At 36.1% G+C, this 21,986-nt stretch overlaps 1 protein-coding gene and 1 pseudogene across 1 annotated transcript in view; one reads left to right on the forward strand and one right to left on the reverse strand.

Moving 5' to 3' along the window:
• The window catches only part of LOC118897346 (zinc finger protein 782-like), a 60,024-nt gene that overhangs the window by 30,328 nt on the left and 7,710 nt on the right, over positions 1-21,986 (forward strand). The gene's annotated exons all lie outside the window — the stretch shown is intronic.
• LOC118896903 lies at positions 19,802-20,358 on the reverse strand (annotated as a pseudogene).

Raw genomic sequence — 21,986 nt, forward strand, 5'->3', positions numbered from 1 at the left:
CCTTAGTGTCTCATGCCCGTCTCTGGGGTCCGTGCTGATAGCCGCGGCTCGCATCCGTCTCCGGAGCTCCTTTAAGGGGAGCTCTTAATCCCCTCTCCTCGCGCACCAGGAAATAAAGAGGGAAGAAAAAGTCTCTTGCCTCTTCGGCAGGTCCAGACTTTTTCCCGGACTCCCTGCCGGCTAGCCGTGGTGCACTAACCCCTTCAGACTGTGTTCACGCTGCCAACCCCAGTCCTCTCCCTGCAATCCAACCTCCAAAGCCCGAGCCTCAGCTCCCAGCCCCCGCCCATCCCGGCGGGTGAGCAGACAAGCCTCTCGGGCTGATGAGTGCTGGTCGGCGCCGATCCTCGGTGCAGGAACCTCTCCACTCTGCCCTCCGCACCCCTGTTGCTGCACTCTCCTCCATGGCTGTGAAGCTTCCCCCCTCCGCCACCCGCAGTCTCCGCCTGTGAAGGGGCTTCCTAGTGTGTGGAAACCTTTCCTCCTTCCCAGCTCCCTCCCAGAGGGGAAGGTCCCATCCCTCTTCTTTTGTCTCTGTTTTTTCTTTTTTCTTTTGCCCTACCCAGGTACGTGGGGAGTTTCTTCCCTTTCGGGATGTCTGAGGTCTTCTGCCAGCGTTCAGTGGGTGTTCTATAGGAGCAGTTCCACGTGTAGATGTATTTCTGATGTATCTGTGGGGAGGAAGGTGATCTCCACGTCTTACTCTTCCACCATCTTCTCCTCTCTGTGTTCTTCTTTCTTAAGATTGCTTTGGCTAAGCAGTCTTGAGGGAAAAAAACGGAGCTGGAGGAATCAGACTCCCTGACTTCAGACTATACTACATAGCTACAGTAATGAAAACAACATGGTAGTGGCACAAAAACAGAAACATAGTTCAATGGAACAAGATAGAAAGCCCAGAGATAAATGCACACACCTATGGTCAACTAATCTATGACAAAGGACACAAGGATATACAATGGAGAAAAGACAGTCTCTTCAATAAGTGGTGCTGGGAAAACTAGACAGCTACACGTGAAAGAATGAAATTAGAACACTCCCTAACACCATACACAAAAATAAACTCAAAATGGATTAGAGACCTAAATGTAAGACCAGACACTATAAAACTCTCAGAGGAAAACATAGGAAGAGCACTCTTTGACATAAATCACAGCAAGATCTTTTTTGATCCACCTCCTAGAGTAATGGAAATAAAAACAAAAATAAACAAATGGGACCTAATGAAACTTCAAACCTTTTGCACAGCAAAGGAAACCATTAATAAGGCAAAAGACAACCCTCAGAATGGGAGAAAATATTTGCAAATGAATCAACGGACAAAGGATTAATCTCCAAAATATATAAACAGCTCTTGCAGCTCAATATTAAAAAAACAAACAACCCAACCCAAAAATGGGTAGAAGACCTAAATAGACATTTCTCCAAAGAAGACATATGGATGGCCAAGAAGCACATGAAAAGCTGCTCAACATCACTAATTATTAGAGAAATGCAAATCAAAACTACAATGAGGTATCACCTCACACCAGTTAGAATGGGCATCATCAGAAAATCCACAAACAGCAAATGCTGGAGAGGTTGTGGAGAAAGGAGAACCCTCTTGCACTGTTGGTGGGAATGTAAATTGATACAGCCACTATGGAGAACAGTATGGAGGTTCCTTAAAAAACTAAAAATAGAATTACCGTATGATCCAGCAATCCCACTCCTGGGCATATACCCAGAGAAAACCATAATTCAAAAAGACACATGCATCCCAATGTTCATTGCAGCACTATTTACAATAGCCAGGTCATGGAAGCAACCTAAGTGCCCATCGACAGACAAATGGATAAAGAAGTTGTGGTACATATATACAATGGAATATTACTCAGCCATGAAAAGGAACAAGACTGGGTCATTTGTTGAGACGTGGATGGATCTAGAAACTGTCATACAGAGTGAAGTAGGTTAGAAAGAGTAAAACAAATATCGTATATTAACACATATATGTGGAACCTAGAAAAATGGTACAGATGAACTGGTTTGCAGGGCAGAAATTGAGACACAGACGTAGAGAACAAATGTATGGACACTAACGGGGTAAAGTGGCAGGGGGGTGGGGGTAGTGGTGTGATGAATTGGGCGATTGGGATTGACATGTATACACTGATGTTGATAAAACTGATGACTAATAAGAACCTGCTGTATAAAAAATAAGTAAAATAAAATTCAGAAAACAAAAGAAAAAAAAGATTGCTTTGGTTTTCTAGGGTCTTTTGTGTTCCATATGAATTTTAGAATAGTTTTCTCTATCTCTATAAAGAATGCCACTGGGATTTTGATGGGGATTGCATTGAATCTATAGATTACTTTGCATCATATGGACATTTTAACAGTATTTATTTCTTCAATTTGTAAACATGTGGTGTCTTTCCATTTCCATTAATCTTCTTTAATTTCCCTCTTCAACATTTTATAATATTCAGTATACAAGTCTCTGACCTCTTCGGTTAAGTTATTTCACAAGTATTTTTTAATTTCCTTTTTGGATAATTCATTGTTGGTATAGAAACACAACTGTTTTTTGTAGGTTGATTTTTGTATCCTCTGACTTAACTAAATTTATTTATTCTAACTTTTTTTTCAGTTGAGTCTTTTGGGTTTTCTACATATAGAATTTTGTCATCTGCAAACAGAGATAGTTTTACTTCTTATTTTTTTATTTAGATGTCTTTTATTTCTTTTTCTTGTCTAATTGCCCTGGGTAGGAGTTCTAATGCTATGTTGAATACAAGTGAGAGTGGGCATTCTTGCCTTGTACTAGATCTTAGAGGAAAACTTTTCATTTTCCCCCACTGGCTGTGGGCTTTTCATATGTAGCCTTTACTAGGTTGAGGAGATTGTCTTCTATACCTATTTTATTGAGAATTTTAATCATGAATGGGTGATGAACTTTGCCAAATGCTTTTTCTACATCGTTTGAGATCTTTTTTCTTTCATTTATTTAATGTGATGAAACACATGGACTGATTTGCATATAGTTAACCATCCTTGTGTCCCAAGGATAAATCCCACTTGTTCGTGGTTTAAGTTCTTTTAAATGTGCTGTTAAATTTAGTTTGCTAGTCTTTTGTTAAGCATTTTTGGATCTCTATTCATTAGGGATATTGGTGTATAGTTTTCTTGCCGTGTCTTTTTCTGGTTTTAGAATCAGGGTGATGTTGACCTCATAAAATGAGTTTGGAAATGTTCCCTGTTCCTTTTTAAAAAAAATTTTATTGGACTATAGTTGATTTACAATGTTGTGTTAGTTTCAGATGTACAGCAAAGTGATTCAGTTATACATATACATATATTCATTCTTTTTCAGATTCTTTACCCGGATAGGTTGTTACAGAATATTGAGTAGAGTTCCCTGTGCTATACAGTAGGTCCTTGCCCTATTCCACTTTTTAAAAGAGTTTAAGAAGCATTGGTATTAATTCTTTGAGTGTTTGGTAGAATTCCACCATGAAGCCATCTGGCCCTGGACTTTTCTTTCTCAGGAGGTTTTTGATTACTGGTTAAGTCTTCTTATTTTTTTATAGGTCTCTTCAGGCTTTCTATTTCTTCATGATTCAGTTTTTACAGGTTGTATGTTTCTAGGCATTTATCCATTTCACCTCATTTATCTAATTTGTTGGCCTAGGGGCAAGACGGGAATAAAGACACAGACCTACTAGAGAATGGACTTGAGGATATGGGGAGGGGGAAGGGTAAGCTGGGACAAAGTGAGAGAGTGGCATGGACATATATACACTACCAAATGTAAAATAGACTGCTAGTGGGAAGCAGCCGCATAGCACAGGGAGATCAGCTTGGTGCTTTGTGACCACCTAAAGGGGTGGGATAGGGAGGGTGGGAGGGAGGGAGATGCAAGAAGGAAGAGATATGGAGATATATGTATATGTATAACTGATTCACTTTGTTATAAAGCAGAAACTAACACCATTGTAAAGCAATTATACTCCAATAAAGATGTTAAAACAAAAATCTGTTGGCATAGTTGTTCATAATAGTCCTATCCTTTTTATTTCTGAGGCATCTGTTGTAATATCTCCTCTTTTCATTTTTTATTTTGTTTATTTGAATTTCTCTTTTTTACCCTTAGTCTAGCCTAAGGGTTTGTTGATTTTGTTTAGCTTCTCAGAAAAACAACTCTTAGTTTATATTGTTCTGTTCTCTATTTCTGATCTAATCTTTATTATTTTCTTTTTCCCACTAACTTTGGGCTTAATTCTTTTTTCTAGTTCCTTGAGATTTAAAGTTACTTGTTTCTTTGATATGCTTCTTTTTTAATGTAGATGTTTATCACTATAAACTTTCTTCTTATACTGCTTTTGCTGCATCTCATACGTTTTAGTATGTTATGTTTTTGTTTTTCTTAAGATACTTTTAAAATTCCCTTTTCATTTCCTTTTTGACCCAATATTTGTGCAAGAGTATGTTATTTAGTTTCCACATATTTGTGAATTTTCTTGCTGTCATTGATTTCTAGTTCAGAAAAGATACTTAGAATGATTTCACTCTTCTTAAATTTGTTAAGACTTGTTTTGCGACCTAACATCTATCTTGCAGAATGACCCACGTGTGCTTGAAAGAATGTGTATTTTTCTGTTGCGTGATGTTGTGTGTATATATATATATATACATATATATATATATATATATATATATATATATACACACACACACACACACACACGCACACACTAGAGTGGGTGTGCATATGTTTATAATTGTTATATCTTCTGTGGAACTTATCTTTTTATCATTATATGATGATCTCGTTTGTCTCTAGAGACAGTGTTTTGTCTGCTGTAGGTATAGCCACGTCTCCTTTTTTTCTTTTTTTATGTGTTGTTGGATTCTGTTTGCTAGTGTTTTCGTGAGGATTTTCACATCTATATTCATCGGTGATATTGGTCTGTAATTTTCTTTTTTTGTAGTATCTTTGTCTGGTTTTGGTATCAGGGTGATGGTGGCCTCATAGAATGAGTTTGGGAGTGTGCCTTCCTCCGCAATTTTTTGGAAGAGTTTGAGAAGGGTGGGTGTTAGCTCTTCTCTAAATGTTTGATAGAATTCACCTGTGAAGCCATCTGGTCCTGGACTTTGTTTGTTGGAAGATTTTTAATCACAGTTTCAATTTCATTACTTGTGATTGGTATGTTCATATTTTCTATTTCTTCCTGATTCAGTCTTGGAAGGTTATACCTTTCTAAGAATTTGTCCATTTCTTCCAGGTTGTCCATTTTATTGGCATAGAGTTGCTTGTAGTAGTCTCTAAGGATGCTTTGTATTTCTGTGGTGTCTGTTGTAACTTCTCCTTTTTCATTTCTGATTTTATTGATATGAGTTCTCTCCCTCCTTTTCTTGATGAGTCTGGCTAATGCTCTGTCAATTTTGTTTATCTTCTCAAAGAGCCAGCTTTTAGTTTTATTGATCTTTGCTATTGTTTTCTTTGTTTCTATTTCATTTATTTCTGCTCTGATCTTTATGATTTCTTTCCTTCTGCTAACTTTGGGTTTTGTTTGTTCTTCTTTCTCTAGTTCCTTTAGGTGTAAGGTTAGATTGTTTATTTCAGATTTTTCTTGTTTCTTGAGGTAGGCTTGTATAGCTATAAACCTCTTTTAGAACTGTTTTGCTGCATCCCATAGGTTTTGGATCATCGTGTTTTCATTGTCATTTGTCTCTAGGTATTTTTTGATTTCCTCTTTGATTTCTTCAGTGATCTCTTGGTTATTTAGTAACGTTTAGCCTCCATGTTTTTGTGTTTTTTACGTTTTTTTCCCTGAAATTCATTTCTAATCTCATAGCGTTGTGGTCAGAAAAGATGCTTGATATGATTTCAATTTTCTTAAATTTACTGTGGCTTGATATGTGACCCAAGCTGTGATCTATCCTGTAGAATGTTCCATGCGCACTTGAGAAGAAAGTGTAATCTGCTGTTTTTGGATGGAATGTCCTATAAATATCAATTAAATCTGTCTGGTCTATTGTGTCATTTAAAGCTTCTGTTTCCTTATTTATTCTCATTTTGGATGATCTGTCCATTGACGTAAGTTAAAGTCCCCCACTATTATTGTGTTACTATTGATTTCCTCTTTTATAGCTGTTAGCAGTTGCCTTATGTATTGAGGTGCTCCCATGTTGGATGCATATATATTTATAATTGTTATATCTTCTTCTTGGATTGATCCCTTGATCATTATGTAGTGTCCTTCCTTGTCTCTTGTAACATTCTGTATTTTAAAGTCTATTTTATCTGATATGAGTATAGCTACTCCAGCTTTCTTTTGATTTCCATTTGCATGGAATATCTTTTTCCATACCCTCACTTTCAGTCTGTATGTGTCCCTAGGTCTGAAATGGGTCTCTTGTAGACAGCATATATATGGGTCTTGTTTTCGCATCCATTCAGCAAGCCTGTGTCTTTTGGTTGGAGCATTTAATCCATTCACGTTTAAGGTAATTATCGATATGTATGTTTTTATGACCATTTTCTTAATTGTTTTGGGTTTGTTTTTGTAGGTCCTTTTCTTCTCTTGTGTTTCCCACTTAGAGAAGTTCCTTTAGCATTTGTTGTAGAGCTGGTTTGGTGGTGCTGAATTCTCTTAGCTTTTGCTTGTCTGTAAAGCTTTTGATTTCTCCATTGAATCTGAAAGAGATCCTTGCCGGGTAGAGTAATCTTGGTTGTAGGTTCTTCCCTTTCATCACTTTAAGTATATCATGCCACTCCCTTCTGGCTTGTAGAGTTTCTGCTGAGAAATCAGCTGTTAAGCTTATGGGAATTCCCTTGTATGTCATTTGTCTTTTTTTTTTTTTTAAGATGAAACCCTTTTATAGGAACATATTTGCAAAAGCATCAGAGTACACCCAGAACTGTCTGTAAATGATAAAAGACTTAAAAATGACCACGGTTAAAGATTTGATGAAAGTTCATAATAATGCAGTTGACAAGGAAATTTAGTTATTTCTGAGATATACATTTTAAAGTAATAACTGGAATTATGACTTATAACATTATACCAGAACATATAAGATTTTTAGAAATTTCATGTAATGTCTGAAACACTTAAAGTAACATATTTCCTTACAAATAATCCAGTGAAACTTCAGTATTAGTTGTTTTGTTTGTTTGTTTTTTTATACTGCAGGTTCTTATTAGTCATCAGTTTTATACACATCAGTGTATACATGTCAATCCCATTCGCCCAATTCAGCACACCACCATCCCCACTGCACCACAGTTTTCCCCCCTTGGTGTCCATATGTCTGTTCTCTACATCTGTGTCTCAACTTCTACCCTGCAAACCGGCTCATCTGTACCATTTTTCTAGGTTCCACATACATGCGTTAATATACGATATTTGTTTTTCTCTTTCGGACTTACTTCACTCTGTATGACAATCTCTAGATCCATCCACGTCTCAACAAATGACTCAATTTCCTTCCTTTTTATGGCTGAGTAATATTCCATTGTATATATGTACCACAACTTCTTTATCCATTCGTTTGTTGATGGGCTTTTAGGTTGCTTCCATGACCTGGCTATTGTAAATAGTGCTGCAATGAACATTGGGATGCATGTGTCTTTTTGAATTATGGTTTTCTCTGGGTATATGCGCAGTAGTGGGATTGCTGGATCATATGGTAAATCTATTTTTAGTTTTTTAAGGAACCTCCATATCGTTCTCCATAGTGGCTGTATCAATTTACATTCCCACCAACAGTGCAAGAGGGTTCCCTTTTCTCCACACCCTCTCCAGCTTTTGTTGTTTGTAGATTTTCTGATGATGCCCATTCTAACTGGTGTGAGGTGATACCTCATTGTAGTTTTGATTTGCATTTCTCTAATAATTAGTGATGTTGAGCAGCTTTTCATGTGCTTCTTGGCCATCCATATGTCTTCTTTGGAGAAATGTCTATTTAGGTCTTCTGCCCATTTTTGGATTGGGTTGTTTGTTTCTTTAATATTGAGCTGAATGAGCTGTTTATATATTTTGGAGATTAATCCTTTGCCCGTTGATTCGTTTGCAAATATTTTCTCCCATTCTGAGAGTTGTCTTTTCGTCTTGTTAATGGTTTCCTTTGCTGTGCAAAAGCTTTGAAGTTTCATTATGTCCCATTTGTTTATTTTCGTTTTTATTTCCATTACTCTAGGAGGTGGATCAAAAAAGATCTTGCTGTGATTTATGTCATAGAGTGTTCTTCCTATGTTTTCCTCTGAGAGTTTTATAGTGTCTGGTCTTACATTTAGGTCTCTAATCTAAGTTCTAAGTTCTAATCTACGTTCAGCAAGGTCTCAGCATAAAAGAACAACATATAAGAATGTTTCTATAAACTAGCAAGTGATAAGGAGACAGAAATTTAAAATACAGTAACATTTACAGTTACTCAAAATAAAATATTGAGGTATAAATCTAATAAAACATGTATAGGACTTTTATGCTGGACACTAAAAAACACAGATGAAAAAAATCAAAGATCTAAATAAATATATTAGGAACTTTGAATGGCAACACAGCAAAGATGGTAGCTTACAAAATTGATAATTTATACATTTTTAATATAATTCCTATCAAAAACCAAGCAAGCATTTAAAAAACGTAATGACATTATTCCAAAATTTATATGTGAAGGCAAAGTAACTAGAATAGCTAAAACAATACTGAAAAATAAGTATAACGTGGGAAGCAGTACTCTACCTGATTTAGAGAACCCAGAAATAGATCCACCCAAGGACACCAAAATGATTTTTTGACAAAGTTGAAAAAGAAACTCAATGAAAGAAAGATAATGGTACATGAACAAATGGATAGGTTAAAAAATTATCTCAACTTAGGGACTTCCCTGGTGGTACAGTGGCTAAGACTCCATGCTCCCAATGCAGGGGGCCTGGGTTCAATCCCTGCTCAGGGAACTAGATCCCACATGCCGCAACTAAGAGTTCGTATGCCGCAACTTAAGAGTTTGCAAGCTGCAACTAAAGATCTCGTATGCTGCAACAAAGATCTCACACACGGCAACGAAGATCCCCAGCGCAGCCAAATAAATAAATAAGTAAATAAATATTTTTAAAAATGATCTCCACTTAAACTTCACTCCCTATAAAAAATTAACTCAAAATGTACCACAGATTTAAATATAATTTAAAGTGATGTAATTTTTAAAATTTGGAGAAAACCACTGGACCAAGGACTTGGTGAAGTGTTCTTAGGTACACACGCACATACAAAATCCTGATAAATTGGACTTTCTCAAAATTAAAAATCTAGGCTCTGCTGAAGACCTTATGAAGAGGATGAAAAAACAAGTTACCCCTTTGCAGCCTTTACCACCAAGGACCCCAAGAGATCTCACTGTTGCAACAGACACTTGCAAGTTTCTCCACTGAGGACACCTACGGTCTTTGCCTATGGTTATCTCAACTGATGGGGCTGCCTGGAGCCCATGCTGCTACAATGCTCTAGAGCAGAAGATTCTATTGTGCTCCCTTTGCGGCTAGAGCCACTACAACCCCCCACCCCACCCTGGCAACACCATGCACATGGTTGAGCTCTGGACTCTAGTGTTGCCACTGTGTATGCCTGTACTCTGACACCAAAAGTGATCCCCTTTGCTGAGACATCCCTCTGCAAGAATAAAGGAGAGCAAGAAGAATCAAGCAACCTTTGCCAGCAAGAACCCTAGCAGTCCTTGCCCTTGCTGCAGATAACTGCAGCATTCACTGTCCAGGACCCCCATAGTCTTTGCGAATGCTGACTTCAGTTGATAGAGCTGCCTGAAGTCCACAACTGGCACCCAACCCAGCTGCCTCCTTCATATCATCCACAGGGAAGGTCTTTCCCTACTGAATCTAGTCCGTAAAGTCTGGAAGAGGTAACTATCCCTTCACATGCAAAAACATCAATGCAAAGTTACAAGGAACGTGAGAAATAAAGGAAACATGACACGACCAAAGGAAAACAATGTATTTCCAGTAGCAAACTCCAAAGATATGGAAATCTACAAAATGTCTGACAAAGAATTAAAAATGTCTTAAGGAAGATCAGCAAGCTAGAAGAGAACACAGATAGACAACTCAATGAAATCAGGAAAACATTACATGAACAAAATGAGAAGTTAAACAAAGATACAGAAATCATTAAAAAATAAAAAAAGTTTATTTAAAGAAATTATGGCTGTTTCTAGAAACATACAACCTACCAAGACTGAATCAGGAAGAAATAAAATCTGAACAGAACAATAATGAGCAAAGAGATTGAATCAGTAATCAAAAACCTCCCTATACAGACAATCCCAGGACCAGGTGGCTTCACTTGACAAATTCTACCAAATATTAAAGAAGAATTAATACCAATTCTTTTCCAACTGTTCCAAAAAATTGAGGAAAAGGGAATACTTTCAAACTCATTCTGTGAGGCCAGCATTACCCTGATACCAAAGCCAGAGATGGACACCAGAAGAAAACTATACACCAGTATCCCTGACAAATATAGATGCAAAAATTCTCAAGAAAATATTAGTAAACCAAATTCAAGAACACATAAGAAAGATTATACACCATGATCAAGTGGGATTTATACCTGAGATATAAGGATGGTTCAACATATGCAAATTAATAAATGTAATATATCACATTAATAAAATGAAAGATAAAAATCACAGGATCATCTCAATAGATGCTGAAAAAGAATCCGACAAAATACCACATCCTGTCATAATAACAACCCTTGGCAGATTGGGTATAGAAGGAACATACCTCAACATAACAAAGGCCATATACAACAAACTGAAGAGCTTTTCATCTAATATCAGGAGCAATACAAGGATGCCCACTCTCACCACTATTATTCAATATAGTATTGGAAGTTCTAGCTACAGCAATTAGGCAAGACAAAGAAATAAAAGGCATCCAAATTGGGAAGGAAGAAGCAAAACTTTTGCTATTTGCAGATGATATAATCTACATTTAGAAAATCTTGAAGGCTCAACCAAAAAACTGTTGGAACTAATCAACAATTTCAGTAAAGTTTCAGGGTACAAAATCAGCATACAGTAATCAGTTGTATTTCTCTACACTAAGAATGAATGAAACATCTGAAAAAGAAATAAAACTATTCTATTCACCATAGCACCAAAAACAATAAAACACGTAGGAATAAATTTAACCAAAGGAAGTAAAAAATCTCTACAATGAAAACTACAAGATTTTTTTGACAGAAATCGAAGAAGACACAAACAAATGGATCTGTGTTCATGGATCATAAGAGAACAGACTTGTGGTTGCCAAGGGCGAGGAGAGGAGGGAGAGGGATGGATTGGGAGTTTGGGATTAGTAGATGCAAGCTATTATATATAGAATGGATAAACAACAAGGTCCTACTGTATAGCACAGGGAACTATATTCAATATCCCTATGATAAACTATAATGGAAAAGAACATGATAAAGAATGTATATATATGTATAGCTGAACCACTTTGCTGTACAGCAGAAATTAACACAACATTGTAAATCACCTATACTTCAATAAAATAAATTTTAAAAAAGAATTAATATTGTTAAAATGTCCATACCACCCAAAGCCATCTACAGATTCAACGCAATCCCCATCATAATGCCAAAGGCATTCTTCGCAGAAATAGAAAAAAATCCTAAAATCTGTATTGACTGGCAAATGGCCTGGAATAGCCATAGCAATCTTGAGGGAAAAGAACAAAGCTGGAGGTATCACACTTCCTGATTTCAAGCTATACTAAAAAGCTACGGTAGTAAAGACAGTATGGTACTGGCACAAAAATTGACAGACCAATGGAACAGGACAGAGATCCCAGAATTAAACCCCTGCTTATATGGTCAACTAATATTTGACAAGGTAGCCAAGAGCACCCAATGGGAAAAAGATAGTCCTTTCAGTAAATGGTGCTAGGAAAACTGGATAAACACATGCAAAGCAATAAAACTGGAGCCCTGACTTACACCGCTCACAAAAATTAACTTGAAATGGATCAAACATTTAAACATGAGACTTGATACTATAATACTCCTAAAAGAAAACACAAGGAAGGGCTTCCCTGGTGGTGCAGTGGTTAAGAATCCGCCTGCCAATGCAGGGGACATGGGTTCGAGCCCTGGTCCGGGAAGATCCCACATGTCGTGGAGCAACTAAGCCCATGCGCCACAACTCCTGAGCCTGCGCTCTAGAGCCCGCACGCCGCAACTACTGAACCCTGTGCACCACAACTACTGAAGCCCGTGTGCCTAGAGCCCATGCTCTGCAACAAGAGAAGCCACTGCAATGAGAAGCCTGAGCACTGCAACAAAGAGTAGCCCCTGCTTGCCGCAACTAGAGAAAGCCTGCATGCAGCAATGAAGATGCAACGTAGCCAAAAATAAATAAGTAAAATAAATAAATTTTAAAAAAGAAAAAGAAAACACAAGGAAGAAGGTCCTCGACATTGGTCCTGGCAATACGTTTTTGAATAGGACACCAAAACCACAAACAACCGTAAAAATCAACAAATGGGACTACATTAAACTTAAAAACTTTTGAACAGCAAAAGAAACAATTAACAAAATGAGAAGACAACATACAGAATGGAAGAAAAATTTTGTAAAACATATATCTGATAATACCCAAATATATAAAGAACTCATACAACTCAATAACAAAAGAACAATCCAGTTAAAAAATGGGCAGAATGCCTGAATAGATATTTTTCTAAATAAGACATATAGATGGCTAACAGATGCATGAAAAGATGCTCTATGTCATAAATCATGAAGGAAATGCAAATCAAAACCGCAATGAGGTATCACATCACACCTGTTAGAATAGCTATTATCAAAAGACAAGAAATAACAATTGCTGGTGAGGATGTGGAGAAAACGGAACACTTGGTGCACTGTTGGTGGGAATATAAATTGGTGCAGCCATTGTGGAAAAGAGTATGGAAGATCCTCAAAAAATTAAAAAATAGAACTACCATATGATCCAGCAATTCCACTTCTGGGCATTTATCTCAAGGAAGCAAAAACACTAACTCAAAAAGATATGTGCACCCCCATGTTCATTGCTGCATTATTTACAGTAGTCAAGATATGGAAGCAACCTAAATGACCACTGATAGATGAATGGATAAAGAAAATGTGGTACATGTATACAATAGGATATTCAGCCATGAGAAAGGAGGACATCCTGCCATTTGATTTATGACAACATGGATGGACCTTTAGCACATTATGCATTATGCTAAGTAAGATAAGTCAAACAGAGAAAGACAAATACTGTATGATGTTACCTATATGTGGACTTTTTAAATGTCAAACTTATAAAAACAGAGAATAATATCATAGTTTCCAGGAGATGGCGGGGTAGGGGGCAGGACAGATGTTGTTTAAGGGTACAAACTTGCAACAAATAGTCAATAAGCCCTAGAGATATAATGCACAGCACAAGTAGGAAACAATAGTTAAAATAGGAAACAATGTTGTATTATAATCAATAAATTTGCTAAGAGACTATAACTTAATTACTCCAACTACAAAAAAGAAAGGATAATTATATAGTGTGATAGAGGCGCTAATTATCATTACAATGGCAAACATATTACCATATATAAATGTATCAAATTAACAAGTTGAATACCTTAAATTTATACAATGTGTTATATGTCAAATATATTTCAATAAAAAAGTAAAAAGAATAAAAAAGAAACTATGGCAAAAAGTTCTCAAATCTTGGGAGGGAAATGGACATCCAGATTCATGAAACTCAAGGGCCCCAAATAAGATTAACATAAAGTACATTGAGACTCATCATCAAATTGTCAAAAGTCATGGACAAGGAGAATTTTGAAAGCAACAAGAGAAAAGTGACTCAGTACATAGAAGGGAACTCCCATAAGACTGTTAGTAGATTTCTCAGCACAAACCTTGCAGGCTGGGACAGAGTGGGGTGTTACATTCAAAACACTAAAAGAAAAAACCTGCTAACCTAGAATACTATACTTGGCAAAAGTATCCTTTACAAATGAAGAAAAATAAAGTCTTTTCCAGACAAAGAAAAACCAATGGAGTTTGTAACCATTAGACCTGCCTTATAAGAAATGCTTAATTATGGGAGTTCTTCAAAATGAAATGAAAATATATTAAAGAGCAACACAAAATAGTCTCACTGACGAAGGCAAATAAATACAGAATAATGTAGCACTGTAATAGTTAAATTACTTTTAATGATAATATAAAAATTAAAAGATAAAAATTAGATAAAGATTATATAATAGGTCTGTAATATAAAAAGAAGCAAACTCTGACTACAAGAACATAAAGTGTGGAGTTTTTGTGTGCAGCTGATGTTATCAACTTAAAATAGACGGTTATAACTACAAAATATTTTTGCAAAAGTCAAGCTAACTAAAAACAAAGAAAAAATAACTACAATAGATACACAAAAGATACTGAGAAAAAGAATCAAAGCAAATCAACAAAAATTATTAAATAAAGGAAGACAGGAAGAGAGGGACAAAACAATTACAAGAGACACAGAAAACAACGAACAATATGGCAACAGTATGTCCTCACTTATCAATAATGACTTTAAATGTAAATATATTAAATGCTCAAAGGCATAGATTACCTGAATGGATAAAAAACAAGATTCAGAGATATGCTATCTACAAGAGACTCATTTTAAATTTAAAGACAAATATAGGCCAAAAGTGAAAGGATGGAAAAAGCTATTCCACAGAAATGGTAACCAAAAGAAAGGAGAGAACCAGTCCTTCCCATCAGGAAACTTGCACAAGCCTCTTAGATAGCCTCATCCACCAGAGGGCAGACAGCAGAAGCAAGAAGAACTACAATCCTGCAGCCTGTGGAACAAAAACCACATTCACAGATAGGCAAGATGAAAAGGCAGAGGGCTAGGTACCAGATGAAGGAACAAGATAAAACCCCAGAAAAACAACTAAATGAAGTGGAGATAGGCAACCTTCCAGAAAAAAATTCAGAATAATGATAGTGAAGATGATCCAGGACCTTGGAAAAAGAATGGAGGCAAAGATTGAGAAGATGGAAGAAATGTTTAACAAAGACCTAGAGAATTAAAGAACAAACAAACAGAGATGAACAATACAATAACTGAAATGAAAACTACACTAGAAGGAATCAATAGCAGAATAACTGAGGCAGAAGAACGGATAAGTGACCTGGAAGACAGAATGGCGGAATTCACTGCTGAGGAACAGAATAAAGAAAAAAAAAATGAAAAGAAATGAAGACAGACTAAGAGACCTCTGGGACAACATTAAACGCAACATTTGCGTTATAGGGGTCCCAGAAGAAGAGAGAGAGAAAGGACCCAAGAAAATATTTGAAGAGATAGTCAAAAACTTCCCTAACATGGGAAAGGAAATAGCCACCCAAGTCCAGGAAGCGCAGAGAGTCCCATACAGGATAAACCCAAGGAGAAACACGCTGAGACACATAGTAATCAAACTGGCAAAAATTAAAGACAAAGAAAAATTATTGAAAGCAGCAAGGGAGAAGAAAAAAAAAGGACATTATATATTGATAAAAGGGTCAATCCACCAAAAAGAATGTGTAAGCTTATATGTACCAAACATCAGTCTCAAAATATATGAAGTAAACATTGACAGAATCGAAGAGAAAAGCATACAATTCTACAGTAGTAAACACTTCAATATTCCACTTCCAATAATGGAATAAACAACCAGATGAAAATTAAGTAAAGGACTTGAACAACATCATAAACCAACTGAACCTAACAGATATATAGAAGACTCCACCCAAGGTCAAGGTCAGTAGACTACACATTTTTTTCTTATGTGCACATGAATCATTCTCTAGAATAGACCACAAAACAAGTTTTAACACATTTTAAAAGACTGAAATCATATGTAGTATCTGTTCCAATCAAAATTAACAAAACCAAGAAATCATTAACAGACAGAAAACGAAATGTCATAAATATATAGAAAATAAGATGCTCTTAAAAACCAATGAGTCAAAGAAGAAATCATAAGGGAAATTAGAAAATACCTTGAGCGAGTAAAAATGTTAACACAGTATATCAAAACTCATGGGATATGGTGAAAGTAACACTTAAGGTGGGAATTTGTAGCTGTAAACACATATACTGAACAAGAAAAAAGATCTCAAATCTATAACCTAACTTTACACCTTAAGGAACTGAGAGACAGAAGAGCAAACAACCTAAAGCCAGCAGAAGGAAGAAGATAATATAGATTAGAAAAGAGATAAATAATAGAAAAACAGTAGAGGAAATCAGTGAAACCAAAAGTTGGTTCTTTGACAAAGTAATGAAATGCACAAACCTTAGCTAGATTGAATAAGAAAAAAAGAAGACTCAAATTACTAAAATCAGAAATGAAAGTGAGGCAGTATTACCAATTCCACATAAATAAAATAATTATGGAAATACTATGAGTAATTATATGCCAGCAAATTGGACAACCTAGATGAAATGGTCAAATTCCTAGAAACCCATTGTTTTCCAAAACAAAATTATAAAGAAATAGAAAATGAAATAGATCTATAAGTAGTTTCTAGTATAATTCTCCCATAAAAGGAGGCAACTATGGAGAAGTGGCTGGTTCTAGGGGCATGGAACATAGAAGATGAGTATGTAGGAACTTAAGGAAATACTCAAAAAACAGAATGATGGGGGTATGTCAAAGAACATAGGAGCCAAACTGAAAGAGCTCCCAATAGCCAAAGCTGCAACAATTTGAGCAATAAAATAATATAGTGTTGGTTTATAACACAAAGTATAAATTACTTATGAGTCCATACTGATATGTGATTAAGTAAATAAAATAAATGGGAGAGAACAGAAACATCTCTGTCACAGAATTACTAATAATTTATGTAATTCCTCCACCTTCAAGGAGGTGGAGCAGAATTCCCCGCCCCTTTAGTGGGCTGTGCCTAGTGACTTCCTTCTAAAGAGTACAATATGGGGACTTACCTGGCGATCCAGTGGTTAAGACTCTGCACTTCCATTGCAGGGGGCATGAGTTCAATCCCTGGTCGGGGAACTAAGATCCTGCATGCCGCATGGCCAAAAATTAAAAAGTTAAAAAAAATAAAGAGTACAGTATGCATGGGGGTAGGTGTGGGGGTGGGGAGTAACTTTACATTGGTGAATCCTGGCACACACTACCTCAACCAGGTTCTCATCAATGATAAGTCATATTGATAGCATGTGCCCTTGATAAAGTGGGGTAAGAATGACAGTCATTTTACCTCTGTGGTCTTTCTCCCAAAAATACAGCCCCATTTTTAACTGTGAGAAAAACATCAGACAAACCCAAACTGAAGGACCTTTTTACAGTGTCTTCTAAACTGTCAAGATTACCAAAAAAGATTATCACTTACAGTCTAGAGGAGGCTAAAGAGGCATGATAACTAAATGTAATGTGGTATCCTGGATGGAATTGTGGAACAGGAAAAAAAAATGATTAGGTTAAAAAAAACCAAGGAAATCTGAATAAAGTATAGATTCTATTTAATAATGTATCAATATTATATTAATAGGTATGACAAATCTGCTAGTAATGTAAGATGTTAACAGTAGGGTAAATTGGGTGCAGGTTATACAGGAATTCTCGTTTCTCTCTGCAACTTTTCTGTGAATTTAAAGCTTATCTAAAATAAAACATTTATTTAAAAAAAGAAAAACACCTCAGTGCATGTGCACAGCAGAATGGAGAGGAAAGAGGGGGAAAACATCACTGAACTTTATAACGGAATAATAGAAATGGCTCAATCATTACAGAGGAAAAACAAAATACAATACAGATGAACAGAACATCAGGGAACTATGGGTCTACAACAAAATCTCTTAACATTTGTGTCTTTGGAGTCACAGAAGGAAAGGCTAAACAATTTTTCAAAAAATTTATGGCTGAAATTTTTCCAGAGTTGGAAAAAGCAGTTCATATACAAGTCTTAAAACATTCAATTCATGAACAGTATACAACCACTCAATTCCGTTATTGCTAGTTATATGCAGCTTTTACCTGAGACTGTTCTTCTTAAGGGAAGGGGCAGTGTTTGGGCAATCTGATTGTTGCTGCTAAAGCTGTGGTTTTAAAAAGCCAATCTAAAATTAGAATAAACTCACTTTGTGTAGAATATAACGTGTAAGTTTTAGTCAGTACTAAAGAAGGTGTGGTCTAAAATCAGTTCCATCCCCTTCTCCTACTTAATTCTATTTTGTTAATATTTCAGAAATGTAATGTGTAGTTTGGGACAAGAGTAAATGAATCACTGATTTTCAAATTAAGTGACAAGAAATATTAACTTTGAGTTGCAGTGTAGAAACAAAGCTGGCACATCTAGTGTAAAAACATGAAAACAGTAAATTCAAAAATGGAAAGACACAAAGTTTAACCAAAAACAAAGCTAGATTTATTTTTCTTTAGATGTTGAGACGTAAAATCAATCAGTTGGTTCTTTTGAAGTATGTGGGCTTATGAAGATCTGCTGTTCTTTATTTTGTCTAAAAAGACAAAGTGTTAGCCACATAACAGGAACATGTTTTATAACAGATTTATTTGCTCAATGCCATATGGAAGAAGAAATCATGAGATTAGATAATTTTAACTTTAGTAAAAAGATTGTGCAGTTGACAGTGTAAACACAGGTAACAAATCAGTCACTTTGGGGGTGGGTAGTACATAGGAGACTTTCGGCCTGAAGTTCATGTGGAAGACTTAGAAGGGCCCCAAAGAGAGAGTGATGGCTTTGTTTCCAACTTTCCTGTCAGACCTTGCTGCAGGGTCAGACTTATTGCTGACATTTTACCCTCATAAGTTCTTGAATAAATTGAGACATTTATTGGTGATAAGTATGAGGTGAATTGGAAAAACCTTTAAAAATAATTCTTAGAACAAAAGTGACATTCATGACCATTTGGTAAGGATACTTATTACCTTAATGACTTAAATCCTAAAATTAGGCTACATTTTTAGGAGGTAGAAAACAAGTACCAAAAATATACCATTTGATACCCTGCCTTACTTTTGGCCAACCTTGGATCTCTACAGTTCTTACTCCACATTCTCCCATTAGAGCTATTAGCCCTACTACCTACCATTCACTACCTAAAGTTACAAACCTGGAGCTGCCAAGAAAAATGTTTTTAAGAAGTTTGCTTTTAAGCCACTGAGTGTATTCAGCACTCAGGTATCAATCCAGAACATTTTACACCTCTCTAGTAGATCAATTCACTTCACAGGAAAACAAGCCGACATTTAAAAAACCCACATTTCTTAACATAAAAAGACTATTGAACATCTCTACGTGAGATTCTAATATGTCAGAGTTGTTATGTAAACCTAAATTAGTAAAATGTTCATTGAACTGATTGAAAAAGCCTTATATTAAAACTGCATTACCACTGTTTACCAAAAATAGGTACATGTTGTACTACAAAATTAACTAAATATCAAAAAAAACCTCCACTTCCTCCCAGAGAGGTTACATTGTGCTGATATCCCATAGACAGTACAATAAAAGGATTTCATTTTTGCGATATGCTGGGCTCACAGTGAGTATGTTAGTACAGAGATCATAGCTTTAATGTTACTGTAAGAATGTCATTAGTGAAACTTATATAAGGAATGTAGAAAACTAGCATTAAAGCTCTTAAGGGCAACAATTCAAACTGGCAGCTGCTAGAAAAGGTGCTGCTAGGAATAAAAAAATATTAAAGAAATTTAGTTTCAGCACATACTAGTTTTTAGTGCTTCTACAATGAAATGAATTAATTCACATAAATTTCTGTTGGTGGAACTAATGGACCACAGGTCAATGGACTTTTGCCCCCTTTGACTACTAGCCCAGTCTTGAAAATGGAAGCAGTCACTTGCAGTCTTCCACACGGTATTGTTAGGAGTAGACTAAGCAGTCAGCAGGAAGTTCTGGTTGAAGTAGTGTTTGTTTCCATCAGACTTCACAGTTCCACTGGTCACAACAGGAACTGTAGTCTGGGCCTGAGTAGCTTGCTCATGAACTGGCTGGCAATCTAACATATTGACCTGGAACTCACTAGAAGGCAATATCTCAAAAAAATTAGGGCTTCCAGTCCTGTAACAACATTTCCATTACATATTAAAGTGGCCTTGTCCAGATGCAGCCTGGTTAGTGCCCATCTTCTTTTGTCCATTGTCTCATGGTAAATATTGACAAATTCCTCAGCAGCTCTGCATGCCTGATCTACATAAGTTTTAAAATCCCTAACATTCCCAGCTCTCGCTAGTTCCCATTTCCTGCAGTACATTATTGTTTTAAAACACAATTTATGGGCTTCCCTGGTGGCGCAGTGGTTGAGAATCTGCCTGCTAATGCAGGGGACACGGGTTCGAGCCCTGGTCTGGGAAGATCCCACATGCCGCGGAGCAACTAGGCCCGTGAGCCACAACTACTGAGCCTGTGCGTCTGGAGCCTGTGCTCCGCAACAAGAGAGGCCGCGATAGGGAAAGGCCCGCGCACTGCGATGAAGAGTGGCCCCCGCTTGCCGCAACTAGAGAAAGCCCTCGCACAGAAACGAAGACCCAACACAGTCAAAAATAAATAAAATTTTTTTAAAAGTAAAAAGTCCTCATGACATGGAAGGTTTCAACAATTAAAAACAACAACAACAAAAAAAAACACAATTTATTATTTTTTAAGAGAGTTCTGAAATGAGATAAGTTTATTTTATTTTTATCCTCTTGTTTCCAGATTATGGTGCTCTTTTTTCTATGTATTAATCCAAATTTCCACCCGATAGCATTTTTCTTCTGTCTGAAGAATTTCTTTTAGAGAATTAACTTTCCTGTAACACATGTCAGTTGGTGATAAATTCTTTCAATTTTTGTTTGTTTGAAAATGACATATTTGCCAAGCATAAAATTCTAGGTTGACTTTTTTGCTTTCAGTACTTTAAAATTGTCACTTCATAGTCTTCTGGCTTGTATAATTTCTGACAAGAAGTAGACATTCTTTTTTTTCTCTGTACATATTATGTCTTTCACTATCTATTGAACATTTTCTCTTTATCACTGGTTTTAGCAATTTAATTTTAATGTATCTTAGTGTTGTTTTCTTCATGTTTCTTCTCCTTGGCATTCATTTAGCATCTTGGATCTGTGGTTTATACACTTCTTCAAAAATTGAACCTTTGCCCCTTATTTTTTCCATCCTCCTTTTTTCCTTCTGAAATGCTAATTACATGTGTTACATAACTTTATCCCACAGGTCACAGAGATAACTCTTTATTATTTTCCAGTTTTTATTCACTGTGGGTTTCTTCTTTCATAGTTTTTATTTCTATACCTTAAAGTTATCTATCTACCTTATGTCATTTAGCCTTCCTTATGTGGTATATATACTATTATTAATCCTATCCAGTGTTTTTTTGTTTGTTGTTTGGTTGGTTTTCTCATTTCAGATATTTTTCATATTTAGAATTTCAGTTAGGAACTTCTTTTTTTTATGAATTCCCTTTCTTTTCTCATCATGGAGTATATTTACTGTTTTAATGGCCTTGATTATTAATTTTATATGTGTCATTTCTTACTCTGTGGCTTACTGATTGATTTTTCTCCTTGAGTACAGTCATATATCCCTTTTATTCATACCTAGTAATTTCTTATTGAGGGCTAAATGTTGTGGATTTTATATTGTTAGGTGCTAGTTTTGTTGTATTATTTTAAATCTTTTGGGGCCTTTTCTGGGATGTAGTTAAATTACTTGGAATTAATTTGATCCCTTCAAGGTTTGCTTTAAGCTTTGTTATATTGGATTCAGAGCTCACTTTACTCTTGGACTAATTTGGCTCCTCTACCAAGTCAATAAATACCCTTCTGGTTATTCTACCCAATTGGCCATGGATTAGGAAGTTTTTCTACCCTGACTAACAGAAAC

This window comes from Balaenoptera musculus, chromosome 6 (genome assembly GCF_009873245.2).
Source record: "Balaenoptera musculus isolate JJ_BM4_2016_0621 chromosome 6, mBalMus1.pri.v3, whole genome shotgun sequence".
Classification (NCBI taxonomy): domain Eukaryota; kingdom Metazoa; phylum Chordata; class Mammalia; order Artiodactyla; family Balaenopteridae; genus Balaenoptera; species Balaenoptera musculus.